This window comes from Marmota marmota, unplaced genomic scaffold (assembly GCF_001458135.2).
Source record: "Marmota marmota marmota unplaced genomic scaffold, marMar, whole genome shotgun sequence".
NCBI classification, from domain to species: domain Eukaryota; kingdom Metazoa; phylum Chordata; class Mammalia; order Rodentia; family Sciuridae; genus Marmota; species Marmota marmota.
Genome location: NW_025999842.1, coordinates 11,697,837 through 11,720,773, shown reverse-complemented (window position 1 = coordinate 11,720,773; position 22,937 = coordinate 11,697,837). Strand labels below are relative to the sequence as shown.

At 42.5% G+C, this 22,937-nt stretch overlaps 1 long non-coding RNA gene across 2 annotated transcripts in view; it reads right to left on the bottom strand.

Annotated features, from left to right (window-relative positions):
• Positions 1 to 22,937, bottom strand: part of LOC107152672 — a 114,768-nt gene that overhangs the window by 8,782 nt on the left and 83,049 nt on the right. Inside the window, exons 4-5 of one of the 2 annotated variants that reach the window (XR_007350065.1) lie at positions 12,672 to 12,833; positions 11,519 to 11,778 (exon numbers count right to left, since the gene is read on the bottom strand). This is a non-coding gene — a long non-coding RNA (uncharacterized LOC107152672). Of the gene's footprint in view, positions 1 to 9,159; positions 11,779 to 12,671; positions 12,834 to 22,937 lie in introns of those variants that run through there. The other variant, XR_007350042.1, reaches the window with a different exon arrangement.

Sequence of the window (22,937 nt, the reverse complement as noted above, 5' to 3'; positions counted from 1 at the left end):
TGGCTAAAAATTAAAAGACCTGACCAAACCAAGTATTGGCAAGGATGTGGAACATCTTTACATTGCTGGGAATGTTAGATAATATAATCACCTTGGATTTTGGCAATTTCTTTAAAAGTTAAACATGCTAACCATACAATCCAACTATTCCACACATAGGTATTTATCAAAACTGTAAATGAAAGCACATCCAAGAGACAGGAAAGCATATGGCCATATAAAAACTTGGACATGAATGTTCACAGCAGCTTTATTTGCAGTAGCCAAACTGGAAACAACACAAATGCCCAACAACAGGTGATTAAATAAAAAGTTGTTATATGTTCACAAAATAGGATATTATTATTCAACAACAAAAGGAAGTGAACTATTGAAACCTACCACAACATGTGTGGATTCAGAATAACAATGGTAAATGAAATAAACCAAAAGGAGTAAAAAGTTTCATATTTTGGAGCATTTCAGATTGTGGATTTTCAGATTAGGGATCCTCAACTGGTAAAGTCTATGCAAATATTCCAAAATCTGAAAAACTCCTTTGAAATCTGAAACATTTCTGGTTCCAAGAATTTCAGATAGATACTCAACCTGCCCTAGTATCGGGGAGGGGGAGAGAGAGTAAGAGTGAGAGAGAAACTATAATTTATTTCTCCATTTATATGAAATACTAGAAAATCTGAACTAATACATAGAGACAAAAAGTAGATCAGTGGTTCCCTGGAATGAGGTATGAGATGAAGGGATGGATTACTGAGGAATCCTGGGAACTTTAAAGATAAGGAAATATTCATTATATTGACTCTGGTAATGATTTCATGGTCATAGCTGTATGTTAAAACCTGTCAGACTTGGATTGGGGTTGTAGCTCAGTGGTAGAGCGCTTGCCTCATATGTGTGAGGCATGGGGTTTGACCCTCAGCACCACATAAATAAAGGTATTGTGCCCATCTACAACTAAAAATATATTTTTTAAAACCTATCAGATTTTACATTTTAAATATGTGCAGCTCACTATATGCTAATTATATCTTAATAAAGCTATAAATAAACCTATATTATTAATCCTTGCCTAATAATGTGGTCCTCTTCCATATTTCTTCTCTGAGAATGTCAGCACTCTGCTCAACCACTCAGTCAGAACCTTGGAGTCATCTCTAACTCTTCTCTCTCCCTCTTGTCCACCCATTCAGTACCTATGTCCTAATAAACAAAGTATTTGGTACCATTACAAAAAAAAATCTGCTTCTTTTAAAGCATTTCCAAGAGAAATTCCTGGAAGCCAGAATATAAGTATTTCAAGAAGACAGGTACAAGTAGAAACTTACCCTTATACAACTTTAGGTTTCACCCATCTTGATCTAGTACCTTGAAAAATCATATCCTTGCTTCTCCCACCCCACCCTCCTCCTGCTGCTCTTGTTTGGCCAGATCTTGCAGTAGCTTTGGCATTTCTCCTCTCTCATCCTTAGCAGGACCTCCTTTCCAATTTGGTTCTGCTGAGATTTGGCCTTCCCTGTGGATCTAGTGGCCAAAATCTAGCAGATTTTGGAGGTCAAGCATGGCCTTGTAAAGCCCCTGTCTCATTTGGTGTCTGCATAGTTTTCCAAAAAACAGAGAAATGGGGTGGTCTACAGTTGCAGAGGTTTCAGGGGAATGTGAAAAAATTATACCAAAGCTGCTTCCTTCTCATGTGCCATCTCATGCTTTGCATCACCATTGGAAAATGGAACCATTAATTAGTGCCAGAGAAGAACACAAATGCTTACTGAGAAGAGGGGGAAAGTAGGTAAATTGTCCAAAAGGAAGAGGGGAAAATTTAGACCAGAAAAACTAGGAATCCAAGAATATAAGAAACAGAAATATGTGTGAGATCTTAAGGAAAAATGAAAGAATGAGAGAAAGCAGACTAACCCATTGAAACCAGCCCAACTTCACAAGGAAAAAATCCAGTAAAGGAGTAGAAAAAAAAAAAATACAGATGATGTGGTGTGTGGTTTTTATTGCTTTGCTTTACATGCAGATTTCTTGCCCAAATATTAAACACATGCAATGGCGATTTACATGCTAGATATAAAACTAAATAAAATACACACAGCCTTTAAATAAATATTCATTAAATTTCACTTAAATCAACAATGCCCCGTGATAGGAGGCATATGGAATATCATATTTGAACACTTTTTAAAGCAAGAATCAATAAATATGCTTTGACATACATAGACCAGTTATTAGTATATTTCTATATAAGCCTATGACTTTAATTTTCCTCTTTATTTCTGGGGCATTTTCAAGTATTGTCCTTAACGTACCTCTTACATGATGGTAGGGAAATACAAGCTGTTTGAGAATTAATTATAAGACATTAGAGGGAGTGGGTTATATGGAGTGTTACCTATTTTTAGCTTCTCAACTCTAAAACTACACATCTGATATTTAAAAAATGAAGATCAAATACAATTCTCTTGGATGCCTGCCTCAGCGCCTGCCTTGCATGTAATCTTTCTGGCCACAGCTCTGCTCTCAGCATGTCTTTGCATGACAGTTTCTTTTTTTTTTCTTTCTGTTTTCAAGCATCACCTACTTTTCCTGTCTCTATGGATGCCTCAAGGCATCTTGTGGTCCAGCCTTACCTCACAGGACCTGTAATTATGTTGTGCACAGGAAGCAGGTTGGAGAGGATGGCAGTTGTAAACATGTCTGCCAGCAGATGAGTGAAAATGTGCCTTCACTTGCCTTATGCACTGGGAATATCTCTGACAGAAAAGAAAAAAATATATGTACATATCTATGTGACCTCTGTCATGCTGTCAGGGCAGCCAGACCCATTGTGATCTGCTGTGTAGGTGTGAGCCCTACCACTTTCTAGTGCCCGGAGGCAGATTTGAGTTGAATACTCAAATGCAACTAGAAATCATCTCTCTGAAATCTAAGTGAAATGTACCTATTTTCCTTCTTTCTGCATTTATTATCTGGAAAAAAATTCTGCTTCTATTTATATATTCATTGTCTGTATTTTATTATTTTGAAGTTTCCCCTAATCGTCAGGCAATAGTGCAACATGATATTGCTTTTGCATGAACAGTCACTTCTAGCATGATGATGTTGTCACATTAATGATCTGGTGACCTTTAGGAATAAGGAATATATAAACACTAGCTGTTTCCATTAGAAACAGTATTTCCTTCCACCATAAAGAAAAATATAATGCTCACATATTGAGTGCAGAGTAATAGAAATCCCATTCTAAGCTTACAGAGAAACTGCCCTGCATTTGTGGTTATAATATTTGAAGCTGTCTGTTAAATTTATCCATAAAATTCTCTGTGGCTACAATAATCAACCAGCATGCTTTCTGAAATAAATTGATATAATTTCCAGTAAATATAGTTGATGCAATTGATATGCTCAGGCTACCTTCTTGCTAAAAACAGCTAGAAACACTGGATGAAATAAAACAAAAATGATTTATTTAATACATAAATGAGACAAACTAAAGAATGAAAAATGTTTAGGGCTGGGAAAGAGGTAGTGACAAGAGATAGTGACAAAACCTATAGTGACAAGATCGAATGGTGGAGATGACTTGGTCAACAAACTTAAGCACAGGTTTCAGGGATGGAGGCTTATATATTTAATGTCTTTATAGAAGAATCAAGACCTCTGACTGTTGAAAGGCAATGTGTGAAAACAGAGAAGAGTTTATGGCCGTCTGTGAAGTAGAACCTTGGCCAGCTCTGCAAAACTGCTAAGGGTGAGAGAGGAGAAATGCCAAAGCTACTGCAAGATCTGGCCAAACAAGAGCAGCAGGAGGAGGGTGGGGTGGGAGAAGCAAGGATATGATTTTTCAAGGTACCAGATTGAGATGGGTGAAAACTAAACTTCTATAAAGGAGAGTTAACTGATATGAATACCTGCTTCCTTGACAATAATTAAATACTGCACCAAGGGACCTTGGTGATAGTTCTAACACTCTGCTTAGATGCCTCTTAAAATCTTAGAGAAAGTGAGGGCTTACATAAATAGGCTAACACTGCAGTGAGGAACTCTGGAGAAAGGGATAAAAAGGCTCAGAGAAGCAGACAAGCTCGAATGGGTCTAACCTACCAGTTGACCACTATGGATTCAGCCCAGTCTGAGCACCGGTGGAAAGAATGTACTGGTAATGGGACACCAGTATCATTGAGAAGCTTCAGATGGGTCCCCCCAATAGATCAGAATGGATGATGTAAGACACTATTTCACACCTTGACAACCTAACAGCAATGGAAATTATAGGAATGCAGCACAGCAGAGATCAAATAGAAATATCTAATCGTCAAAAGCTAGATGGGCATCATTCCCATCAAAGAAGCAGGGCTGGAATAGCAGTGGGGGACTTGACCTACAGGAATCTATGGAGATGGATTAAGAACATGGTGTTCCTAAGGGGCAATGTGGGTGGGCAACCAATAATGGCATACTCAAAAGAGATCAAGAATAGATGAAGGCTAGGGTTGGCTGGCCCAGTGGAGAAACATGACCCCTTCCTCAGAATTCTTACCAAAACTAGTTCCCTTACCCAGAACTCACAAATTAAGGAGAGGCTGAGTCTCCTTGAGGAAAGACTCTGTATCAGCATGGAAAGAATATGCTGTAGTCATCCCCCAGGTCTTTGCCAACATGACCAAGGGCCCTTACTCACAAAAACATATTTTAAGAAAAGGGAATGCTCAAAGTATCATCATGGCATCCTCTAGGGACAAAGAGTAGTTAGGTAATAAATGGAACTCTAGCCCAGTGCCATCTCACAACAGGTTCAAACCATGCAGTGACCCATCCAGTGGTCATTTTATTGGTTCCCAAAAATATATTTGGAATGGAAATACAAATTGACAGAAATCTCACATTTGACTTGTGACTTATAGAATAATAGCTATTGAGGTAGGGAAAACATTCGGAGCGGTTGGCTGAGACTGTTGTCAATTCTCAAAGACTGGGAGGATTGGGGGGGACACTTGTTACATATCCCCATTAATTCACCAATCTGACCCCTGCAAAAACTGAATGGTTGAAAACACATGGTAGTCAACTACTATAACTTAACCAAGTAGGAATCTCATTGCGGCTTCTGTACTGATGTGATATCTTTGCTAGAGCAGATTAAAGCCACTTCAGGGGCATTGTACGAGGTCATTATTTTGGCATGAGAAAGGATCTGAAGCACTTTGCATACACCTGGGACAGACAATAGTATATTACAGTCTGATCCAGTGCTAACTTCCCTGCTCTCTGAACTAATAGTCTGAAATACCAATTAGGTGCTGTAGAAGGCTGCTAGCTTTGAAAGTCAGAAAGAGCTCTGTGTCAGATTTAGACTTCATTCAGCATAAGCAACCTGGTCACTTAGGTCGTGTGACCTAAAATATCCCTCAGTACTTGGACATATCTACAATAGAGAAAGACAATGTTTGGAGCCTCTGGAAAGTGCTAACAGGAGAGGGCTCCCAGCAGAGAATCACATACCATTTGAAAAGCAGTTCCTGACATGCTACAAGGCCAAGGTGGAAACTGGGGTCTGACTCTACAACCAGAAGCTGGGCAATATGAGACTCAACAAAGCCTGAAACTGAAGGGACCTTGAACAATCTATTGGGAAATGGATTTGGTATATTTGGAAATGGATTCAAGAGAGTCCAGAAGGCACAACTATGCTACACAAAGAGCTGTCCCCAACCTCTATGCCACCTTCCTCCATTACATTCCTGCCCCCACTCAGTTCACACCTATGCCTTCTTGGTTGTTCATATGACTAGATTATGAAGAAGGAACAGCCTGAGCCTGGGTCATGGATGGACAGGTTTTGTACATTGGTACAAGCTGAACAATGAATGCTTCTGCACTCAGAAAGACAGTGGTGAGGAGATCCCTCTGATAAACAGATTCAGATGATGCAAATCATCCATTTGTGTAGAAAGAGAAGTGACAGAAGATAAAGGTGTATGAGGACTTGTGGGCAGTGGCAGGTAGCTAGGCTGACGAGTTAGGGACCTAGAATATTGGTTTAAGGAGGTCTGTAGAAGAGCTGTGTTGATGAACTATGTGAATAGGCATAAAGCATGAGATTTTCCACTCCTGTCCAAGAAAGTACACCCAAACCTGGAGATAATCAGCAAGTTGGGGGAGATATTCTAAATTAGCATGCCAAAAAACCCTATGAAAATCCTGCCTGCATGCCAAAGCTCTTAGACATTTGTCATCCACAATACTTTCTTCATCCAGGAAGAGTTAAAACAATGGCAACCAGTGCTTGTAGAGGCACCATGTGCAAATCCCTCCCCATTGGACCCCAAGAGATAGTGCATACAAAACCCAAGCAAGGAAAGCCTAGGGACAGGTAATTCTCACATCTGAATTTTTACTCAGAAAAAAAAAATGGTGTATGCTCTTTTCTTCATCATGTTTCTATTATCAAAGAAGAAAAAAGCCCATTTCTCAGTGTCTGTAGTAAGAACAATTACAACTGGATTCCATCTCTGCCAATCTCTCTAGATGATAAAAGTCAGAACACCCTCCCTGACTGGGAAACAGTCATGAGGCTATATCTATACAATGGCCAACTTGCTCTTAGTCCACCTCTCTTTAAGAAGGAGCAGGGCAGAGGGCTCGCTCTTATCTATGCAGACTTTTGAAATACAAGAAGGGACTTCAGCAGCAGAAGCTAAGAAAACAGTGCAGTTAATAGTTATTATGACCTAATATTATTTTAGTTAGAAAACTCGTTTGAAAAATCTTGGGATTAATTTTTAGTTCTGGTTTTAATTTATATCTCATGTTATATAAAAGAACCAACTAGTTAATTTAGGTCTGCCATAGAGAAGAACATCCCCCCTGCTCTTGCCAAGTATTCCTAAGATACCCATATGATCAATGAAGCATCACAGAGTGCTTAAAGACTCTTACAAATAAAGAAGATAAAGTCAATCCAAAGGGGAAATGGGCAAACAATTCACTGAAGAGGAAATCTTGAATGTTAAAAGCACATAAAGAGATGCTCACCTTTAACAACAATCAAAGAAATGCAAGGTGATACAGAAGCAAAATATTCATTATGCACTTCTGAGTACTGGCCAGCTTGTGAGGGAATGAGAACTCCATAGAGTCCTGGCAGGAGTATAACCACTTTGGAGAGCAGGTTAGCTATATACATACTAGAAATACCATCACACGAGCACACAAGAAGCTATTCACAATAATATTGTTAGTCACATTGTCATAGGAAAAAATTGAAAGCCACTTAAATATCCATTAATTAGGGAATTAAAATCATTATCATAGATAGAAGACTACACAGTGACTTAAAATGTGAGTAAACTATTTCTGCAAGCATGAAAATAGGGGAAATCTTAGGAACACAATGTTGAGTAAAAACAGCAAAATACTATTTACATAAACATTTTAAAAATCACAAACAACAATAAATGCAATGCTGTTTGTGGAGATGTACATATGCCATAAAATATGAAAGCATGAAAAAGAAACAACCAACTTCAAGAGAGTAGTTAGCTCTAGGGACAGAGGAAGATATTTTCATTCTATCTGTAACTTTGCAAACACGGCAAAATACTAACATTTGTTAAATCTGGGTAGTCAGTACTTTTATGTTTGTTTGAAATGTTTTGTTATCTAAAAAGATTAAATCGTTTAGTCAATTAAACTAAAACATAAGGTGAAATAAAGTAGAGGGAACACAAGGCCTAGGCCAGCATAACGGTGCAGTCCTTGGCCAAAGCAGATGGACTGAGCTCAGGAGGGCTGGTGGGGGCCCCTGGTTCAGAGGGGGTGGTGGTGCTGTGGCCATGGAGATAAGCAGGCCACGCAGGGACAATTGTACTTGGGCTCAGTTGGATGGGGCCAGGGTGGAGGATGAAGGGGTTGAGCCCCAACTCTTGGGCTCTGAAGGTCCAGCTGACTGGGGGCAGGTGGTGGGGAAAGCAATGGGACGGAGGATCAGGACTTCTCAGGAGAGGGTGTCAGGTTCACTCCTGGGGATACTGCTGGCCTTGCATTGCTCTCTTTTCTCCTCCCCTCCCAGCCCTTTTCCTCTCTCAGGGGTCATCTTTCCTCTTTTCCAACTGTCCAGCATGGGCACTCAAGTTTGTCTGCATTGTAGCATTAATGTCTGTATTAATTTATTTGCTCTATTTATTTAGTAAAAGGCTGATGTTCCTAATGGTAAATTAATTATTTTTTACATCACAGAAGTTTAAATTAAATTCATTTAAAAAAATTCTTTGGCTTCCAAATGATGTTCTCCACCCTACCCAACAGCCCATGGCAAGAAGAAAAGAATTCCCCTTCTAATATCTACTTTATTTCAAGTCTTTTCTAATAATAATCCATTACACATGTGCATGCCTACTATTGTGTGGTACCAGTACTTTTTACAGGAATTATTTCATTTAATTCTTGTGAAGAGGAAAAAGTAAAGAAACAACCTTGGGAGTAGCTTATGCACATGTATAGTTATCCCCATTGCATAGATATGAAAACCAAGGCTCAAAGGGGTCAAATAACTTAGGTTAGTTCTCAAAATGGCCCAGCAGAAATTTAAACCCAGAGCACAGCTCTGGCCACTGGGCTAGAATTGCCCCTGACAGGACATCTATAAAGGAATTTTGAGCATGCTATTTCATTTAGCATTATTCATTTCAGGAGTTCCTGCTTTTCTGAAATTTAGGACTTCGTGACTGTAAGACTCAGATGATTAAATTTTCAACAAGCAAAACTGAACTTTATTTTGAAAGTGTCCCTTCACCCACAAATCTTGAAAACTATATTAGAGAAGAAATATCAAACAGTTTAATAAACCTATTTCAGACTGTCTCTCTTTCTCTCTCATACACACACACAAGCACCCACACTTCCGGATCTACTAACCTAAATCAGCAGGCTCAAGGGTTTCTCAGAGACTCCCCTCAGTATTAAGGATGCTAATTGCTACTCTAGCAGTTACTGGAAGATCAAAGAACCGCCCACAAAGCTGAGCCGCGTTTCATCTTCCACAGACCAAACACGAATAGTGCCCATCCCCCACCCTCCACTCCCCTCTCAAGCTGGCACATTGGACCAGTTCCCTTTCCTCTTCCCCACATGTTCTCCCCCCGCCCCTAAAATAGCTCTGTGCCAAAAATAAGTACTTGGAAAAATGCTTAGGGAATGAATGGAGAAAGTTAACTTCACTATGGTTATGGTACCCTGACTTGTTTAAGGACGTACTTGTTTGTTTCTGATAGTGATTCAGAAACCCATCACTGGGAACCCTCTGCATCCCCTCTCCCAGGAGCTGGGGCAGGAATTCTATGGGATTGTCATTGCTCATCCTGCCTAGCCTTTTGTGCTGCATGAAGTCAGTGGACTTTTGCTCAGGAGAGTTGTTTTTTTCTCAAAAACAGGGCTGTGAAAAAGGGCCCCCCTTTCCTGGGGCAAGGGATTACCCTTCTGGGCCCAGCACAATAACAGAAGAGGTCTTTTGTCATGCTTGGCAAAGTGAAGTTGGTACATCTAAAGGGACCCTATCACCGATGGTCTAAAACATCTTGCTCTGAGACTGGATAAACAAGGCTGTTTTCCATATTTTGCCCCCAGTTCCATGAAGGAGAGAAAATCGGAAGAGATGGATGGCAGACCACAGAGCCCCTCAGAGCAGGGATAGAGATGTGAGTCTCAGATGTCAGTGAATGGGGCATCCCTTGAAAGATCAAGTGCATTGGGTATCCACTTACCAAAGATGGGCACCCCGTGTATTGCAACAGGCAGCTCAAGCCTCCAGGAAAAAAATTGCCCTGTACACAATAGGATTCTGCTCTCCTACAGGGGCTACTTTCTCCCACCCTGGTCAGGGGCCTCCCAGGCAGGCAGACACTGTTCTTCCCACTGGTCACTGATGGGAGTCCAGGCCTGGGCCCAGATTCTCACTTGTATATCTGCCTCAGGCTTTTGCAGGGAGCATACCTGCTCCCAGCCCAGCTCCTGCGGCCATTAGGGATCTTTGTGTCCTGAGGGCTGCATGTTTTTAGGCCCTCCTCCTATGTTAAGTTTCCTAACTCTATTTCTGTTTCCATAGAATTCCTTCCTTCTTCTCTCGCTCCCTTCCTCTCTATCTCTCTTATCTTCAGTCTCATGGTTTATCCAAAAGAACAGTCTCTAGAACCTAGACCCAATCCCCACTTTTCTACAGCTACCTCCATGTCTCTGGTTCTGAGTTTCTCTCTGTGGACCCATCAGTCTCCTAGCAACTCACCATTTCCCGCCTCTGCTCTCCCAGATCTATTAGTAAACCACTGCCAGGTGCAATTTTTTTGACTCTAAGGATGGTCCTGTTTATGGCATACCCCTGCTCAAATGCCCTCAGTGACCTTCATTAAAGACTTTATTACTTATGCTATGTCAAGGATCCTCAAGTGTATGTTATAAGTAAGAGATCAACCCTGAGTTTTAATCTGTGCAATCTTTCTGAGTGGGTAACGGACTTGGCCACAAGGGTCCAGGTAGCAGGAAGGTCCTAGGAGCTTGGTAATAAGATATGGATTACATGAATAGGTGCTGGCTTTTGGTCACTAAAATGGAGACCACCAAGCAATAGCTATTTCTAAGCTTGTACTGGGTTGGAGAAGAACATACCCCAGTAGTCAGAGATTCAGGATGCTTAGGTTTGTTCTGAGAGTCATGGTAGGAGGCTATTTGAATATAATACAGTAGAGTCACCTAAATTGTCTTCCATCCAAATGAGGGCATCCTGCTATCCCTTTGAATGTAACTTTTCCCAGGATAAAAAGTGAAGGGGGGTAAAATGTGAGTCCAGTGAAAGCTGAGCAACACCTGAGCTGCTGTGGCCCAGGTGATTGACGCTGGGTGTTCCTCTGCTGCAGTCAGTGAGAAGAAAGAGCAGCAGCCATATGCTCAGCAGCCCCAAGTGGCACACTCAGCACTGCAAGCCCAAGCCACACAGAGAGGCAGAGGGAAGGCCAAGGCTGAGAGGAGGAAGAGGAGAAAGATCTGCCATTGAGTTCACTCACAGAGCACCCAGGGGCCCCTTAGGTATAAGAACAGGAGAGGGTGGTACTTTCCCAGAGGATCTGAGTTGGTTCACTACAGTGGCAGCTATCCCTCATTTGCCTATGCAGGCAATAACCTGAGGCAAGTAGGTTATGGTTGAACAACTTGGAAATTGGATAAGGAAAGTCCCTCCTCAGAGGCAGCAATTGTATTTGGCCCCTGGCCCTCAGACCCAAGGTGAACTGTTCGCTCTCAATGGACACACCCCAAAGGCCCTGCCATGATGCTTTTTCTCATGTGGCAGCTAGATGGGATGACCTCCCTCTCTCTGCTTCTCTGGCTTTGGTTTTTAAAATATTACCCATCCTTCAGGACTCAGCATGAGTGCTTCCTCTTACATGAAGTTTTGCTTGATTGTTTCTATTCTAAGTGCTTTTCCCCCGTGATTTCTCACAGCCATTTCTACTTGTGTTATAATTCTTACCACACCCCAGTTTGTAGTGAAGCTGTTTGTGTGGGTCAGCGTCTTCCAGGAGGTTAATTTAATAGGCATTTTTTCACCATTTTTCATGATCTCTTAGCAATATTTCACATTCCTGAGTAGAGTTTCCTTCTTAGAATTCTTGTTCCTCTGGCATCTCTTATAGACATCTGGATCTTGCTTTCCTGGATTCTTCTCTTATTTCCTCAAGTAACAGCATCCTGCTTTTCTTTTGATGAACCACCCTTTCCAAAACTTCCAGTCTATGTAGTGGGAGAAGGGCCAATGTCAGTCCTCAGCTCAGAGATGACTGTCCAATTCACAGGGTGCCAAAAATAATGAGACCTGGTGTTTTGCTGAACCAAGAGAAGATATACATACTCTTTACCTCAGGTAAGATTAACCTGAAGCTTCAGCAGATGACCTGATCAGACCACCAAATGGAAAAATGCATCTGGCAAAACCTCCATCTAAAAGAAGGCAGAACTGAGATGGAGAGGCCCATTCTGAGGACCTATTTGAAAACTTGGATAAAGTCATATCTAGCTAGTCCTGATTTTAAGTTATAAGAGTCAATACATTTTTTTTTACTCCATCAACTGAAGATAGACTTCAGTAACATGAATTTAAAAGAGTCCTAATTCAGTCTCTGATATACTATAATCCCCTGGCTTCCTCATACCTGATTGTTCCTTATCTCTTTTGCTAACAATCTTCAAGTCAGACTTTATTTTATTGTTTTTAAATAAGTGGCTTTTTATTTTTTTATATAGTTTTAATTTTTCAATTTGTTTTCATTAGTTTTACATGACATCAAAAATGCATTTTGACACATCATACAGAAATGTCTGATTCATTCTGCCATCATTCCTACCCCCACTCCACCCCTTCACTCCCCTCTGTCTAATCCAAAGTACCTCTATTCTTCCCTGGTTGCCCCCACCTTATTGTGAATTAGCATTCACATATCAGAGAAAACATTTGGCTTCAAGTCAGACTTTAGATGTCAGAATCTATCAAAGGTTGGTCCTATGCTGCTTCCCATCTTGTTCTTTACGTCTCCCAAGGCAATCTTAACCAACCATGACTTTAATTGTCATCTCAAATCCACAGCTAATTTACAGAGATCTCTCTCAGAACTAGGTTTTTCACTCACCCACTCAGTGTCCATGTGAATGCTTTAGGGCACCTTCAACAGGTTACACCAGTCCTGAGTGATGACCCTTCCTCCCCAAGCAGCTCTCATCCTCTGTTCTTATCCTAGAAAATGGCTCAAGACAAAGACCAAGGGTCACGTAATGTATTTTCCACAGTTTGGCTGAAATTAAAACAAACAAAAACACAAATTAGATGATGTCTCTTCTGTTCAAATGCTTCTAAAACCTTCCATTGCTCGTGGGATAAAGGTCAGAATTAATAATACAGCTCTGAAGGTCCTGCCCAACGTGGCTTCCTCACTTCATCCCCCACTGCTTCCTGTTTGCTCCCTGAACCCTGTCACTCTGCCTCTTACTACTACTTTGAAGGTGTCCCACCTCAGGGTCTTCCCATCCACTTCTCCCTCCCCTTAGATCTCCTCATCTTCACCTCATCCACTGCAAATCATCCTCAGATCATAGCTAGAGGTCTGAGAAATCTTGCCTTACTCTTTCAAACAGCGTTGGATGACCACAACACACTCTTATAAGTAACTTTCTTCTTCAGATCATATGTCAGTTTGATTCTTTGATTAATCTCTCTCTCTCTCTCTCTCTCTCTCTCTTTTTTTTTTTTTGGTACTGGGGATAAAACCCTTCCTAACCACTGAGCCACATCTCTAGCACTCTTTTAAATTTTGAGACAGGGTCTCACTAAGTTGCTTAGGGCCTTGCTAAGTTGCTGAGACTGGCTTTGAATTTGTGATCCTCCTGCCTCCCAGGGAGCTGGGATTACAGGTGTTGTGCCACCACACCCGGCTTCTCTGATTAATATCTAGGTCCTCCATGAGACCATGCTTTAGACCATGACTGTTTTTCTCATCTAGGTTTCCTTAGCATTAGGACCTGCTATATAATGGGAATTGATTAATATTTGTAGAATAAAATATTTGTTGATTCCTGCTGAGTGAATGGGTTCTTATAGACAAGTAGAAGCAGGTGGTTTAGTGGAAGAGTAGCTTCCAAGTAGCAGGACTTCCAGGGGTGAGGCCCAGAAAAATGACACCCCAATGAGCAGACAGAAGTCTTGGAGAACCAGAAGAATGAGACCAGGCCTGAATTAAGGTCACAGTGATAAAGGGAAGCAGAATGAGATAGGATCATGGGGCAGTGTATCTGTAGACAGATATGCACTTGGCTGAGCTGTTTAGCTGAAAATGGAGTGGAAAGTCCCAGATGACATTTTCTAATAGAGATGAATTTTGAGGATAACCATTTATAACCTGATCAAAGAGTTTCTAACACATGTGTGATGTGTATCCTGTGTAAAATTAAAGAGTGAGACGTGGTGTGGTCTTGCAGATAATTCCGTTATGTAATCTTCAGATGTGTGACACTCCTGCTATCATTGTATGTTAAAACTTTAGAGAGAAATGTGAAAGTGATACTCTTGGGAAATTAATAAGGCAAGGAGAAAAAGCTCCATGAGTTCCTTGTGCCAGGAGATCTTTATGTGTTACTTAACAGTACAAGCCACCTGGACAGGGAAGTCAGAACACTTGATTTAGACCGATCTGCCCACTTCTCATTCAAATCTTTGCATCTCAGAAAAATTGGGATTGTAACATACAGTTTATTATGGGAATTAAGTGAAATAATAATACATTCAAGGTCTTAAGAATAGTTCCTGATATAATATAAACAATCAAAAAGTTAGCTGTCTTTGTCTTTTTAATATTTTCGCATGACTACCTCCTGGATTCTTTCTAAGAGCTGAGGCTACTGTTGTGAAGAAGACAGATAAGATCTGACCCTTATGGAGCTTCTATTCCAGTTAAGGTAGAAACAAATTAATAAGTAAACTAGTGAACAAGATAACCTCAGAGGGGGAACGATGCAAAGAAAGATGGTAGGTGGAATGTTCCTGGGGGCAGAAGCTCCTTTCTAAAGGGAAGTCAGGAAAGGCCTCTCTGAAGAGGTGACTGAGCTTCAGAAGAATCCATCAGGGGAATTCAGGGACAGCTGCACAGCAACTGCAAATCCCCTGAGGCAGAACTGAGTTGAAGTTGTAGGGACAGAAAAATGATGACTCTTTTTCTCACCTACCAAACAATATCCCTGTAACAAAAGACAGGTTAATAAGAGAAAAGCATAACAAGTTTATTTAATTATACTTTCATGTGACACAGGAACCTTCAGAAATTAAGACTCAAAGACCCAGGGAAAACTATTTTCATGCTTTAATTCAATGAATAATGGACAGCCATGAAGAGAGATAACTGGACAAAATAGGCGTGGCCAATGTAGTAGACTAAAGGGGATCCAGCAGGGCATGTCTGTTCAGGGTCTTCTTGGCCTCTCTCTGTGTGGTGTTCCTGCCTCCCAGGTACTGGGCCAGACCTCTTCTGGAATAAGGTGTTATGATTTACTAGCACACAAGGCCGGTCAGAGAATTTCTTCACAGATAGCTCCTACATAGAAAGAGGTGGAAGTTTAGTGTTTCTAGGCTTTATGGCTGGCTTTGGGGTAAAGAGGTTCTAGTTCCTCTGATCCAATTTGGTGAGAATAAAATTCTTAGTTTCTATACCCTGTTTTGGTGAAGAAGAAGAAAGGGGAAACAGAAGAAAGAAATACAGAAGCAGTTCAGAAGGAGACCTTGCCTCTGAAGCCTGTCCAGTGTCCTGCAGTTCAAAGTACTCGGCATGCCAAGTGCCATACTTTGAAGTTTTGCTTTCTGAGACAAAGTGTTAAAGGCCAAGAGGGTGGCTAGGGTGGTGAGAGAGGAAGACAGTGGCACTAGAGGAGATGGAATGGAACAAGACGGAGGAAAACACCAGCCCTGGCTTTGACTGACCAAAGAGCAAAGCAATGGTTGACTGGCAGTGAGAATCCTGAGGGGATGCACTTGCTGTGGGAGGCAGCAGCTCAGCAGAGTGTAGCCCTGCGGTAAACAGGAGGCAGGACCCTGAGCAGAGGAAAGAAAGCAGTGAATGCTGAGGCCAAACCCCAGGGGAACCATGGCCTTCAGAAAAAAGGACCTCTCCTCTGGCATCTTGCTCCCCACCTGTGGCAAATAACTCTAGTTGCCTCACCAACGTCCATTCCCTCTTCCTTCCTTGCAGCACAAGTTTGATTTTGTCCATGGCAACCATATGAATGAGCCCAAGGGAACCAGGGTTGGTCCAATGTGGGAAGACACTCCTGAGCTATTTAGTATCTTCACGAGGCCTGGAGCCAAGGAGATTTTGGTTTGGCATTGCAAGTCACTCTGTGTCTCCTCCCACTTAACAAATTATGCAATGCACATGACCTCAGGCTTGGCTAGGAAGGCTGCTCTGGTAGCTCCAGAATTGGGCATGACCCATTGGGCCTAGACAGCCCATCTCCTACCTTATTTGGTGGAAGAACATTCTATGGAAAACATTTGAAGTTTCCCTCATATATAATAAAGCAAATGTGGGCTCTCTCTGTCACTTCACAGTGTGGAAGCTTGACCCCTAAGGTCAAAGAGCCATCCCACCCCCACTTTTCAAAATTATTGTCTGTGTAGTGTGTTTTTTTCCCACAGCCTTCTTTCCTTAGCTTTATTTCGCAGCCATTCTGCATCACGCAGAGGAAACTCAAATTCCACCATCCGCGCGGGACGTGGGTGAGAGTCCAACCCATCAAAACAAGGTGTACACTTGAAGCTCATAGGGGAAGCAGTGCATGGGACCCCAGCCCCAGGGAGGCAGACCTACACTTTCAGACCTGAGACATGACACTCTCCACTCCATGCTCCACCTGGACTCCGAGAGCTGTCTGATGAACACGACTGACTTTGCTACCCCACAGTCTTTGTTAGAACATCTTTGCTTTTCTGAGACTTCACAAAATGTCCGTGAACTGGGCTGGGGCTATAGCTCAGTGGCAGAGTGCTTGCCTAGCATGTGTGAGGTACCACATAAAAAAATAAATTAATAAACAAAGATATTGTGTGTCCCTCTACAACTAAAAAAAAATATTTTTAAAAAAATCCATGAACTTTGCAATGGGAAGCATTACAGACTGTGTTCCCCTTAGGATTCTGTGTCTCTCCTATCAGAATCCTCACCTTCCTCTTCCCGCCAATCTTACCTTTAATCAAACTTGCATTCTCAGTAAATTCTGCCTTACCTGCCCCTCCATCCCTGGTCCAGAGATACAGCACATGCTCTGACTCTAGCAAGAGCTGTTTATCCTCCCTTACAGACTAAGTCATATTCTCTGCTTCAGGTAGCAAAAGGTTCCCGTGGTAATGTTTAGGGATCCAGCCTTTGACAGTTCTGGCTGCGAGCAGAAACTTGATCTAATGCTAATTATAAGTAAACACATCTTTAAAGATTTCAATGGCAATAAAAGAGATGTGAAAGGAGAACAAGATAAATATCCATCAACTTCAAATATTCCTCTGAAACATGTTCAGATTCCTTTTAGTAGAAAATTGGAATCTAAACCTAGTGCAGTTTGCAGAGGTTCTCAGAGGTGCAAGGGAGAAAAGCAAATTTCCCTCACCCATCCCTGTTTCATGGCTGAGGCCTCTAGAACAACAGACAGATAAACAAAAGAAAAGCATGCACATCTATTTAAGTTTTACATGATACAGGATTCTTCATAAGGAAGATCCAAGAAACAGTTTAACCTGTGTATTTCTAGCGCTAGGTTTGATAAGAGTGGGTCAGGCTGGGGCTGTAGTTCAGCGGTAGAGCCCTTGCCTAGCATGCGTGAGGCACTGGGTTGAATCCTCAGCACCACATAAAAATAAATAAAATAAAGGTATTCTGTCCATCTACAACCACAAAAAATAAAAATTAAAAAAAAGAGTGGACAGCCATGGAAAACTTTGATAGGACAGAAAGTGCATGATCTAATGGTAATAAATTGGGGGAAACATACCAAGACCTATTTGTTCAGATTCTTCTGTGTCCCTGTGTCTTCAGGGAAATAATGTTCCTTTCCTCCAGGTACAGTGTGGACACCTCTCAGGAGAGTCAATGACTGTTTCAGGGACCATCAGAAAATAGGTTTTATGACCTACTTCAAGAAAGGAGGACGGCAGACCTTTCTGCTTCTGTGATTTTCTCAAATTCCCACAGCTTAAAATATTCAATATGGCAAAGCCCTAAATTTTAAGGTCTCATGTTCTGAACTTCAACAAAGACCAGATGCCACAAGTCCTTTTTAGAAAATATTTTTCTTAAAATCATCAATAACTTAGGCTCATATCTTTCCTAAATCTGGACAAATAACAACTGATAACAACTGAAAGACACCACAAAATCAATGGATATTTATTAATTTCTAAACTATTAGGATGTGTAAGCACATTAGCAGCCTGATATGTTTTAGTTAGTTCTACATAAGAGTTCTGGATGGTGGTTTATTACTATTACTTGTATATAACTCTTCTTTGGTTGATAATAACAAATTCATTCAATTGGTTGATTTTAATAGACTGAATTCCATAGTCAGCAGGCTTGGCACGTTTTATATATCTTTGCAAAATGAAGCAAAATGTCACCTAATGTCATGTGAAAACATAGTCAGAGGGAAATCTGGAAAGCTCATTTACAATTAACAACAGACTTACTGTCAGAGAGTGGTTTAAGTGCAACGACTCATGTGGGAAACCTGGGGGTGGGAGAAGGCACAGGATACTGGGGGCCACAGGTGCTGCCTTGGGTTTTCTGCTAATCAGCTGCCAGAACCCAGACACAGACCCAGGGAGAAACACTTTATGTGGATTGTCTTATAAGAGAACCCCATGAGTAAGGTATTATTTAATGTGCATCTTACTGGAGGAAAAAAAATCAGGCACAGAGAAGTTAAATAATACATTGAACATCAGTATGTGCTGGAACCATAATTCAAGTTGAGGACATCTGCCATGCTTCTACACAGCAACACCTGCTAGTGGTAGTGACCTGGCAGAGAAGAACAAGAGAAAGCCAAATAGATAAGGTCTATGCAGCTTGTGGGATGGGGGCAGGTAGACTGGAATGCTCATATTTACATTGCACCAAACTCTCAGGCCACACTGGCAGAGCAGAGGCAAGGTCTTCCCTGCTTCCAGATGTGAGATGGGGGCCAGACCCAGAAGCTGTCCCTCCCATTCCAGCACTCCTATACTGACCTCTCACTGCCAAGAAGGTCATGTTCATCATGAAGGCTTCTCATACAAGCAGGATGTCAGTTTTGGAGGAATGCCTGTTGCAGACAGCTTCCCTGGCTGAACACACCTGGAAAAAGGTGATAGCAAGACAGCCGGGATCCTAGATGAGCTGCAGGCAGTGGTGGCGAGACAATGGCTGTGGGTTCCACTAGGTTGTACAGTGAGCAGTGAAGTCTAAAGAGACTGCAAGACTGAGGACATGGGGTGTGGTAGAAGACAAGCGACTATGGGGCAATGTCAGAAATGGGCAGCCTGCTAAGGGGAACTATGAGAAAAAGGCAGACTGGCAAAGAGAGCAGGGAACTAACTGGGAAGGGTTAGAAGGAAAATGCAGTTATCATCAAGGATGACGAGGTCGAGTCCTCCACCTGTTAGTGGGGAACCCTGGAGCCTCTATTGCAATTGTGGCTGGTTGCCTGTGCTCCCATGATCCCTAGCCTCATCTCTGCGAGCAGGTTAAGTCACATGATGGTCACTACTGTGGTGGTTTTACTTACCACTGGAGTTCCAGGACAGCACAGTGCCTGGGATACAAACTCGATTTTTGAGTGAAAAGGAAGGAAGAGAGGGAAGAAGGGAAGGAGAAAGAGAGGGAGGGAGGGAAGAAGGGAGAAACTCAAATGAGAAACAACCTGGAGCATGCACAGTAAAGCCCTTGAAGCTCTGGTAGTCCACACCCCAACTCAGGGACCTCTGGGTCAGGCTATCTGGCACAAGGGGTCTCCACAATTTCTGCAGTCTTTACAGCTGTTCTGAAGTTCCCTTCTGGTCCCTGTCAGTTTCCAGAACAAAGCCCAACAGGTTTGCTAATTTAACACACACCTGTAAGCTCTTAACTACTCAGTGATCCCAGTGCCACAGGAGGAGCTTGATGTGGCCTCTCTTTTCAAACAAAGCTGCCCTTTTCCTGCATTTTGGAACACTCCTGGTACTATGGTCAAGGGGAAGAGGTTTGCGCATCAGTCAGGAAAGGCTAGTTTGGGTTACAATAAAATCCCATAACCTCATGACTAAAAAGCAAGGTATATTTTTCACTTATGCTACCTGTCCATCATACTTTGGCTGAGGAACCAATTCTACATTGTCCTTCTGGAATCCAAAGAGAACCATTATGCTTGTGTGGTAGAAGGAAAGGAAACTGCAGAGTCTCATACTGCATTTAAATACTCTAGTCTGGAAGTCACATGCATCATTTCCATGCAGGCAATGGTTAAAATTGCCACTTGGTCCCACACAGCCCAAGGGGTTCAGGAGTACAGTCCTACCATGATTAGGGAAGGCCCAGAGCTGGAACTAATAACCCACTCTAGTATGGAGCCTTAGAGTCGTGACCCAATTAATCCTGAATCCTTCCTCTTCATGCACTGAATGCCCTCCACGGAAGAAATGGCCAGTGGCTAGCCTAGAGGACTGGCCATGCTTTCTAATCAAGTGGAGCTCAGGGATCCCTGTTGTACACTTTCTTTTCACCCTTCCCTTTCAATCTCAGTTCTCCTGCCAGAAACAGCCTTCACGAGGATGGTGACAGTGTTGAGGCAGTCCTACTATCCTCCTGAGATCCCAGCCAGCCAAAGATCATCTTCCCCACAATGGACCATGAGAACAATACTGAACTAAAGAACTATAATAATGCAGCTGATTTAAGAGTTGTTTTTTTAAAAGAGAGAGAGGGAGAGAGGGAGAGGGAGAGAGAGAGAGAGAGAGAGAGAGAGAGAGGTTAACTTCATTTTAGGAATTCAGCAACATTATTCATAAGTAAACCATTCATATGTCAAAATTGACCTTTCTGTTATTTGATGTGATAGGTTTAAGGGGAAGCAAGGTGGGCAGGGGAATGAGGGGGCGCGTAGAAAAGAAAGCCAGTGTTGAGGAGAGAAACACAGTATTGGGGCAGAGGAAGTCTGCAGAGAGCAGACACATCCAGCTGAGGAGAGCAAGGAATATGGAGGCAAAGGGCATCTGAGGCAAGACCACATAAACTGCTGTTGTCACATCCTTTTAAAAGTTATCCCAGCTCTTTGAACAGCTCATTTACTATTTAACAACTGTCCTGTTTTCCAAAAGTGGACCAGAGGGTATATGATTGTCTGGCAACAGGCTCCAGCATCACGCAGAGGACCAGCATAGCCCTCGCTGGGGCCCCACCTGGGAAGGCCTGTAACACAAGGAAGTGTCAGGGGACTGAGGCCTCAAAGAGGAAGGGAAAGAGAGGAGGTCTCTAGAAGACAGAGGTCACATGGGGAGCTGACCATTCACACATTCATCCTCTCCTAGGTGAAACGGTGGGAATGGGCTGAGGAAAAGTGACAACCAGATTCCTTAAAAATAAAAAAAATAAATAAATAAAATGCTATTTAATTTTAGGTCTAGACTTCAAAGGAATTGAACCAGGTGACTTCCACATTTTTTTTAAAATTATTGTTGTTTTTGATTCTGTGTCTATTCCTTCAGAAGCTGTGGTCTCATCCCTCACAGGTCTGGGACCTTCAAGAACTACAGAGCCAACATGGGCCACTGAATGGACAAAGCAGGGATCTCAAAATATCTTGAGATACAGACACCTCCTCTTCACTTCTCTTCACGGCCCACACAAAACCAGGCCCTCCACTGCTGTGCACCTGACCCAGGTCTGCTGAGCCCTCACTAAGGAGGCCTTTCCTGTCTCACTTGGCTGTGCTCTGGGCCCAGTGACAGCCATCAGAACTAACTGGGCTCCATCAAGCCCAGGCTGCCCTGGAGAGCCTTTGGAGAATGGGTCATTTTTTGCTCAGAGACCTCCCCAACAGCTTTCCCTCTGAGCAACAGGGTCTGAGGCAGCTGTTGAAACACCAAGGGAAGCTCAGGAAAGATGCAAAGCTCCAGAGACTGGGGGACAGCCAGTACGTCCTTAGCAGGAAGAGGCCACAGCACAGGGCAGCCCACAGGGTCATGGTGTGGTAAGAAGTCTTCCCACAGCTGTGGCAATCTTGATAAGGTGGTGAACATGGCGTGCAGTGGCATCCTGAGGGCTGCCTGGCCTCCCACACACTGTGGGTGGGCAGGCAAGCCACACGCTGTCATCACCCAAGCAGGCAGGCACTGAGCACATTTAATTACTGAGGAAGCAGAATCCAATCACACTTTCGATGCCAGCTCCTGACTTCATTGATGTTGTGACTCTCCACCCGCTTTCATAACTCAACTGAATGAATCTGAAAGATGTCCAGAGCTAGGTTTTCACCAGCAGGTCTCCAGAAATGAATGGAGAGAGGAGGAATTTCATTCAGTCCTCCTTTCACTGGCTGGATAATTTAGTAGGGAGTTCCTCCTATAGGAGGCACTGTGCTTGGTGGGCAGAGGTCCTCACACTTATTTTGTAAGATGTGACAATGGGATTTGGAGCCACGGCCCTACAAGGGCAGCATACACCATGTTTTCCATGAGGCTGTAATATTTAAACATCACAAAGGGGCACAGGGAGGTGATTGGAGCCAGAAGAGATTACTTGGCTCCTGAGGGGTAAAGGGGTTGGTATTGGGTTCACAGGTGGGAAACTGCCTTAGAACTGGGCTCTTGTTTTATTTCTACTAATGAAGTGTAAAGTGGTGACTGCAATATGGGCTGGGCAGTCTCTTCAAATGCCTTGGAAGGAAATCTTCCCTCCTGTGGTCACTTCTCTTTCTTCTTTTGGGTTGAGAGCTTGTAAGGAGTTTGTATAATGAAATTCAGGAAGGTGAATGATGGAGAGTTTTTTTCTCTGTCACTGGGAACCTCAAGTCAAGTCTGTAAGAGCCCTTTGAAGATAGAAATTCAGATTCAGATTAGTGTTTCTCGCAATAACTAGTACAGGAGAGTCTGGAAAACAGGCTGGAATAGATATTCCCAAACTTTTGGCCTTCCTTGCCACAAAAGTCCACCTCTTCTTTGGCAGGCTCCTTTGTCGAGTTTGCAGATCCTAAAACCCCAGAGCTAGAAGGCTTTTCCAAGTGGCTCCTAAGGGTTCCTAAGTGGGGCCAAAAGGGCTGCTGGGAACGGGCACTCTGACCTTGCTCCTGCCTCACTCAACCATGTAATTTTCTTTCTGTCTGCTACTTTTCCTTTGTCAAATCATCTCATT